At 43.1% G+C, this 8,686-nt stretch overlaps 1 protein-coding gene across 2 annotated transcripts in view; it reads left to right on the top strand.

Moving 5' to 3' along the window:
• The first annotated feature begins 8,627 nt into the window (after positions 1 to 8,627).
• Positions 8,628 to 8,686, top strand: part of AP1G1 (adaptor-related protein complex 1, gamma 1 subunit) — a 34,683-nt gene continuing 34,624 nt past the window's right edge. For both annotated transcript variants that reach the window (XM_010143611.1, XM_010143609.1), the window contains exon 1: positions 8,628 to 8,684. The gene's annotated coding sequence lies outside the window, so the exon portion shown is untranslated. The remainder of the gene's footprint in view (positions 8,685 to 8,686) is intronic.

Here is an 8,686-nt window from a genome sequence, read left to right as displayed (position 1 = left end):
TTTTCGTGCTGGCTGCAGGCTGCTGTTCGAGAACCCCTCGGGAAGGGCAGCTTCAAGTCCCTTCTTCAAGGCTGGTCGAGTTCTTTCATGAGCTATAAGACAAATTACAAGACGAGATTTTTTTACACTACGAATTTTCTTTTGAAGTTTGCAGATAGAACAGTTGCATGTTTTATTGTATTGTTAATGATGCTTAAAAATGCTTAGTGATGTATTTCGGTTTCTGGTGCTTGCTGTGTTTGTGGAACAGTGCGGAATCCCAGTGGAACACCTTCGTAAGGGTGACGTTTCACATGCACGACCAGAAGGTGTGTTTGGCCCATCCTGGCCTAAACAAAGTAGAATATGTGTATTTCTCCCTGCGTATTACACCCAGCATCTTGCATTTAAAATGGCAGAGACTTTTGTGGTGTTTTTTCCTCTCTTCCCTGTTGTGCTTCTGTGTGATGGTACACAGCTGGCTTTTGAATGCCTGTTCCCTCCTCCGCTTCTCTAAACTACACTTGTTATTTTTTCTTCATTTATCTGCACCTCCCGTTCTATTGCCAGAGTCTTTCTTTTGCCTGCTGGTGTGTGCTCTGGTGTTTGCACAGGATTTGAAAACTTTGCTGGATACCCAAGAGCTCAGTGAAGGCAAGAGATTTGGTGTTTCTTCTTCAGTGTGAACCCCTTGATTATTTCGTGGTGGGGAAGCAGGGGAAGGTATTCAGATTCCTGTGAGTGGAGAAAGGGACAGCAAGTCTGGGGTAACTGTTTTGCGAAGGGGTTCAACTTTTCTGTCTCCCGTGTGTAAAATAACTTTCGGATTTCCTTCTTTTTTGATAACAAGCATTCTCTTCTTTTGGGTTTTGGGGTTTCTGCTCTGTGTTCCTGTGACTGCCGATCTGACCTTTTTTCCTGAAGGTGGTATGACAGGAGAGGAGGGGACCCGCAGCAGCTTCGTTGCAGTGTCCTGGCGAGACAGGAAGGGGTACAAAAATGTTCTGATTCTTGAGAGCTCCTCCGCATGCAGAGTTTTGCCCTGGCGTTGTTGTAAACTAGAATGAGATCAGTAAGTTTGTCAGGCAATAGTGTGAAAAGGTTGTGAGCAGCAGCAAAGGGACGGAACTTGTCTGTCCTTGGGCGTGCAGACAGACTGCCCTGCCTAATGCAGTTTGGGTTTGGAACGTCGCTTTTCAAAGTGTAAGGGCTCATAAAGATCATAAAGGCTTCTAAAGCTGATGGCACTCGCTCAGCAAAGCTTCTTGTCCCTCTCTGGTGTGAGTATTTGGTTTTGCTTTTGAGCTGGAAACATATATAACTCCAGGAGATGGCTTGTTTGATTTCTTTGTATTTTTTAATAACAGGGCAAACTCTCCTGACTGAAAGTGATGTTGATTGTCCTAGTTGAGGAAAAGGGTCTGTTCTGACTTGGTAGCAGCGTTACCTCACTAGATGTGAGAGTCTTGGAGTTAGTGAGTGAATGTGTGACGAGGCTGTAACTCAAAGACCAGAGTTACAGGAGACTCTGCTAATATTACAAGTACTCGTAGTATTAGCCGTTATCTGGTGTTTGGTAGAGACGCTATAGGTTAAACTAGGACTAGAGCTTCCTAGGGCATAGCTGAAGTTACCTGATGTATTGTAATTATATTAATGTTTCATATATTAATGAAAGTAAAAATCTGGCATCTCATCTTCCATCTGGCATTCACTGAGATACAGAAAGGTGTGTGGGCTTTTGTCACGAAGCAGTGACTAATTTTTTTATTATTATTATTTTAATTCTGCAGGCAAGTGAACAGGAAGTAAAAGTACCAGATTACTTTACACATCAAAATAGTTAGGAAACCAGAAGCAGGTGAGAAGTGCAAAGGTAACGTAGCACAGAAACAGAAGCCAGGACATCTGGAATTCTGATCCTGTCTGTCACACTGATCAGCCCTGTAGATGGGCTAACTCTTCATCCAGTATTTCATTTGTTAGCTTCTGAAACAAGGGAGACATTTATTTTCTTCTTTGGTGGGTGTCGAGGTCGATATCTGCGGTGGTTGAAAACTCTGTGCGTGTTTTGAAGCCGGTTCAGGAGTCGTTTGCTGTCTCTGCCCTCCGGTGTGGGACTGGGAACCTCCCCAGAAGTGCCTGCCCTGTCTCACTGGCCGCCGTGGGTGGGCTGCAGCCAGAGAGAGGTGGGATGGCTGTGGTCAGCGGGGCAGGTTCCTGGGCTCCTTTTGGACTGAAGGGCTTTGAGAAGAGCAGTGGAACATCCTGTGTCACTACCCTGTACCTCATCCTCTTGGCTTCTGAGCAGCGTGGCGGCTTGCCTCTGTCATACCCTGGTGCTACCTTTCTTGTCGTCACTTCTGAGCCTAGTTTTTAGCTCTTGTTTGGGGGAATTTTTTTGTCCATACTTCACCTCTTCTTTTTTCCTTTTTTTTTCCCGTGCTGTCTTTGTTTAATGCAAAGTTTAACACTGATGCCTGTTATTATCATACTGTATTTTGAAGTGCCCTGCTGCCTTAATGTCTTTTTGATTTCCTGATGTTGCTTGCTTTCTCGTTCTCTGTTCTATTAAATAGCTTTTTCTCAAGAGAGATTATTTTTCTGCTTGGAATGTGGCATGGTTGGTTGCTTTTCATCTCGACTCTTTTGTGTTGCCTTTGCCCTTTGCCCTTCTTGGTGGTGGTGGTGCTCCTTGCTTCGGTGTGTGCTGTTTTCTGTGTCAATATTGACATTCCCGTATCCCTGCATCTGTTCAGCAGTGGGCTCCGCACTGACAGCAGGACGGAGTGGAGGCCGTCAGTACTTTGCAGTTAACCGTTATGGTTATGCCTTTCACCTGGTCAGATGTGTTTTCCGCTCTTGGCTGTGGGAGGCTCGATTCAGTTGTGCTGAAGCAAGTAGGGGAGTTCTGCTAGTGATTTCGGTTGGGAGTTGGGTCAGGCTTTACTTGCGTAACTTCCCAAAAGCTGGTTTTGCTTGAGGAATGTGATCGCTTACACACACGTTGGGGTGGAGCAGCTTAAGTGGTATATTTTAGATGTGTTTGAAGGGGAGTGTGTCTTCAGTCTTGGGCTGTGGTCTCAGATGATGAGCCACATTCAGAAACACTATTTACAGGAGAAGTATAGCTGATACGTGTCTTACTTGCATTGAAAATGCAGACCGCTTCCCCCAACAGTAAAGCCATTCTGTGAATAATTCCATGAGCTTCCATGTTTCCAGAACTCAAGACTAAATAATAATGGAATTTTAAAACAGGTCTGATGGTTTGATAATTCGTCCTAACGAAGTTGTTAAGCAACTTTTAAAATTTCATTTCTATATTGAAAGAGTGGGCTTAATTTTTTTTTTTGCCTAGATGTAGGCTAACATTTCTGAATAGTTTCCAGAGGAAGGATCTCAGCTGAATTACATGTTCGAGGATACTAAGTCCTTCTGTGTAACACTACAGTTCCTGATAGAGGAATATGCTTGTGGATCGTTTAGTAGGAATGAGTTGCATAAAGAAAGAATGCCCTTTTTTCCTGGTTTAGGGGAAGAAATCATGAATAGCAGAGGGAGGGCAGTCGCTGAGCTGAAACCTTTCACGCAATCCGGAGACTAGGAAAAAAGCTGGAAGGTTTTTTTTTTCCAAGGACCTTAGGCATTAGCCACCTATACCATTGTAACTACTCTGAGTTAGGTATCTAACTCTCTCAGAAGCTTTTGTCTTGATAGTAGGTTACTCTAATGAGCAAGGCCTTAAAAATGAGGATGGGGAAACAGACCTGGTAAGGAGGGGGAATTCTGTGTTCAGTCCTACCAGATATTGTAAACATTACCTGAGGGGCTCTTCTCAGGTATTCGGGGATCACCCCTAATTTCTAGAGCTTGTAGTTAACAGAAAAATGGTAGAGGGAAACTGCTGTAAACACAATGAGGAAAGAGGAAATTGCTTTTTAAAATTTCCTTGTCACGTTAGTGTGCAAAGAGTAAAGATTTCTGTACTGGTGAAGAATGTTAACTAATCCTGAAGAACAAGACCTACTCCTTTGAAGGAAGTTCTAGGCAGCATTTGGCCAGCTCATGTTAAACTTAAGGTCTACTATTAATAGATGATATGATTGTCATCTTGTGCAATAAAATGTGTTTCTGTATTAGAGGAGTCTGTAAAGTTTATTTTTTCATGGCAGTTTGCTATTTGATAGCTCTGTAGTTGTCACCTGAAGCTAACTTTTCTTAACCTTTCACATGGTTCATAGTGTGAATTTCAAGATCCTGTCTCATTTCAGGGCAAATTATATAGTCAAAATTAGGTGATTGCTGGAGTGTTTTCATTCTTCTGAATTCTGCATTGCTTAATCCTATTTATCTTTTGCTTCTGTAATGTTTTTGTGTTGGTTTTGGTTTAACTCTTGTTATTAATCTGTTTATCGATGTATAGCCCTAATTCCCTCCTTTAGAAAAGTGTATGGTATGTCAAGTCCTAGGAAGATTCTGTTATGGTAATTGTTGATTGCCTTGGCAGAGCCATGGTACAGTTATGCTGCCCGTTGTCCATACTTTGTTTATATGATCAGGAAAATCATAAATACTTGCCAATAAATCATCTTCCAGGGCTTGCTGGAGCTCTTTTCCATTCCTTGCATCTTTATTGTGCTGCAGTTTCCTTCAGTGCCAGCTCTGTATTCCTGGACGACATGAGGCCTTGTGCCCGTCTTGCTATCCCTGCTCCTTGGGCTGAGTGGGTCTAGTCTCCAGTCGCAGCTTGCTTGGCAGTGTGCCTGTGGAAACAAATGTTTGTTTCCTACTGTTCTGCGCTATGTCAGAATCCTAGAAAATCGAGGCACAAGAAATGCTGAGAGGTGATGTGACTAAGGGGAGGGAAGGGCACAGCACTTCTGTTTCCTTTAGAAAGGAGCAGCAGCGGAGCCAGAGGGGTTTCCTCTCCTTCCCTTAGTGTGGTGTTTTGTTTTTTGTTTTTTTTAAGCAGCACACTGGTTTGAACTATATCATGTGATACCATCTTGTGTGAATTGGTGTTTTCCATGCTGTAGGAATATCCGTGTCATCTCATTGTCTCTGTTCCACCTCTTCTTCCTGCTTTTCCACCAAGTCTGCGAAACGCGTGCTTCTGGCCAGCAGTCATGCCACCTCCCGTCAGAAGCATTGTGGGCTGAATAGTCGCGGGCTGCCCCTGGGTAGCAGTCATCCAGATGAACATGGGATTGTCCAGGAAGTGTTGTGGATAATTTATGGGGTTGCCTTTCAGAGTATGGAAATATGTGGACCTCAGAAAGCTAAAGGAATTTTCTTGGGGGTGAGAGTGAAACTGAGATTCTGAATGACTTTATCAAGTCGTGTGATACCTGCCCAAAACCTGGTTTGTTTGCTCAGATTGCTTGGATTTAGGATGGTTAACTTTCCTGACCCTCGCAAACTAGGGGTCATTGCTTAATGACCAAGGGGCATATGCTGTTTGTCGTAGAGCTCTGGGAGAGATCAGTGGGCAGGACATGAAAAATAACTGCTCGGGCACCCCCAGTTCCTTTGTTCACAAGTCTGTGCTGCATGTGGAGCTGAAACTTAAAAATGGGCTTTCCAGTGTATTAGAATGCAAAAGAATCTTAAAGTTGCTGAAGGCAGAAGTCAAATACCTGGTGTAAGAAGTTCTTGGTAGTAAGAGAATGCTTTCTTGTGGAGGGGAAGAGGAGCCAACCCGATACATTGCATGGAACTATTGTGCATTGAAATGCTAGCAGAGTGTGCGCACGAGAAAAGAACTCGGGCCACAAGGAATAAGATGTGGAGTGATTTGTGAGAGGGAGACACTATTTTATACAGATGAGCATGAGCCTTTTTTTATGAGAAGAATTAAATGATATATTAAAAAAAATCTGAATGTATTAATATTGACTAAAAAAAAAGAAAAAGACCAAGTATAGTTTTGCAGCATAAAGACTGAAGTTCTGAACACTGGGAAATAAATCGTAGCTCTGTCTTTTGCCCCTCATATTGTCCTCCATCAGAGCAGTTCTGAATTGTTCCATCCTTATCAGGCAGGAAGCGGGTGTGAGATACGAGTGCCCTTAGGAAGTAGTTCAGGTTGGACTGTGTCTGTAGTGCCTGTAGTTGGTGCGTTACACAGACGAAAACAGGGGGTGGCCTCATAATTCGGCTATCACCTGATATGAGTCTGATTCTTTAATTCTTTGCTTTCTGAAATGCTGGTTTCTGCTTGCTTTCCTGTGGTTGCGGTGTGAGGAGGGAAAATCATCTTCACAGTGTGTCTTGCTGATAGTTTATTTAATTTGTCTGTTTTGTTCAGTGGCTGGATGGTGTTCCAGTGAAATCATATTAGATCTTCAGTGTTTGTTTTTGTATTACCTGCCTTCTCAGTGAGGTAGGAAGTCCTGCCTAGGCGCTGGTGAAGGATGCAAAATAAACATATGTAAAAAGCCGCACTTGATATATGGTAACTTTGTTCATTGCTGTTTTCCCATTGACTAAAGCTGTTTAGGCAGTCTGTCCTTTTACTTTCTATTGTCCAGGTCCAAATTTAACATGCTGAAGCCCTCTGAGGGCATACCTACAGAATGTTTTGGTCCTGTGGCAAGGAAGGCTTGTGACTGTACAAGTCAGAGGCTGAAGATACCAGTGTTCAGCAGTTTATAAACCCTTCAAATACAGAGTGGGAGTGAAGGGACTTGGGATACCAAAGCCAGTTGCTACCAAGCTTCAGTTGGTTTGCGGACTACAAATGGGTGCTTCAGAAAATTTCCAAAGAATTTTTCTTTAAAATAAAGAAGTTGGTCATGATTTTAACTTGTAATAGGTGCTGCGCCTCTTCTTGGGAACACTGAAGTTTCAGATCGGCTCATTCCATTAGCTGAAGGGCAGAGGGGTGCGTTAAGGGTTTAAAGACTCCCTCTAACTGAAGGCTTCCCCGATACAATGCTGTGTGTAAGGAGAATCTTTTCAGTGCAGGGACATTACAGGCTATGTTAAAAGAATGTGACTGCCGCATTCAAAGGCCTTCTTTATTGCATGTTCAAATAGTGTTCTGGAGACAGATTTCTTACTTCCCCTTGACCATTTCTTGTTAGTGATTCTTGTTAGTGCAGCATCTGAAATGCATAGTAAGTGTTAATTTATTCATATCACAGTAGTTCGAGGAAGTGTTACAAATTCACAGGGAGAGGTATGGCAAGATGGGTTTAATGTGTCCAATGATCGTGATCCCACACGTCAGCATTTTGGAGCAGAGTTTCCTTATGCAGAAAGATGATCTCTACTCTTCCATTTTCAAAACTGGATGCTTTGTGTCTCTGTAAATTCAAAGTATGAAGATGGGGAACTGCAATATGAGGGGTCTACATGGCTTGGCTGAAGAGACTTAATGTTACTTATGAATTCTGTAGGAGGCCAGATATATAATCCAGACGTACAGCGCTGAGGCCACCTTTACTCATTGCACACGCATCTCTCTTTGCTTTTCTGCAGCAAAGGTCTCCTGCTAACTTGCCGTGCTTCCCAGCCTGTCTGTCCTGTGCTGTCATGCAAGCTAGTTAGTGCTGCAGCTGAATGCACATCTTTTTCTGACATGGCAGTGCTTAAAATGTGTGACGCTCAGTTTTGGGAGGATGGTCACCCAGACAAAGTCTGTAGCAGACTGCTGTGGCAACTTTTTACAAGTTGGCTGAGACATTATCTGTTACTGGGATGGCTTATATTCGCAGTCTAGCACGGATAGAAGAAGACGTAGAGATGCTTACGTAGTCTGATCTACTAGCAAGTCAAAAGGCAGCTTTGGTGAGCATGGGCTAAAGAGTTCAGCTGTTGAACATAATTCTAAAGTCTGGGTTTTGTTTGAGAGCTGTTTTCCTCTTGAGGGATACTCAGAAGACTAAATTGCTCTCTAGGTCAGATGGCTTCATCAGTATTCCATCTGGGGAAGTGAAACTACTTCATGTAGAATATGCTTTTCTTGCCAGTGCCACCGGGCAGTAATGTGACTGGCTTGCTTTAGAAAGGATTGTTCTGTTTGTGGTATAATAAAAGGATGGTATTAGCTTGATCTATTTATTTTAAAAATAAGGTTATCTGAAATAACCATACAACTAGGATTGCTCTTCCATCTGTTCTTTCTGCTGAATTCCATGCCTCTAAGGCAGCAGTGTGTATGGCACGAGTCTGTAGGATTTTTGAAGCATGGCTATCTGAACCACTTGTATGAAGCCTTTTGCAGTTATTAAACAGCATTGCATTTTGTAAAGGATTTCTGTCCGAAGTTGTCATGATTTGGGGATCTTGATCTCTTTGGAGCCTGATTTCTGGAGAGAGGCAGATGATGTAAATAGGAGAGCATACCTGCAGAGTGCCATTTCTGGCCATTTCAGTAGGGGAGTCGCCTCACAGCTGGCTCAAAGGATAGCAATTCCTGTTTTTAATGTTCTGGAAAAGCAGATGTGAGGTACGGTGGATCTCTGGTTTTCAAGTTTACTTTTAACCATGCTGCTGAAGCAATCTGCGTTTTCTTAATTGTTCTACTTACATAATTGTAGGGTAAGGAAGAAAAAAATATACGAAAGAATGAGACCATTATGAAACCTTCAGGTACAGTACGAGGTTTACAGATCTCTTTCTTCTCCCAGAGGACGCCAGCCCCCATCAGACTGCGGGAGTTGATCCGGACCATCCGGACAGCAAGAACCCAGGCGGAAGA

Source organism: Buceros rhinoceros, unplaced genomic scaffold (genome assembly GCF_000710305.1).
Source record: "Buceros rhinoceros silvestris isolate BGI_N320 unplaced genomic scaffold, ASM71030v1 scaffold7519, whole genome shotgun sequence".
NCBI lineage: Eukaryota > Metazoa > Chordata > Aves > Bucerotiformes > Bucerotidae > Buceros > Buceros rhinoceros.
The sequence above is the reverse complement of the archived record's forward strand: the minus strand, read 5'-3'. Positions and strand labels throughout refer to the sequence as shown.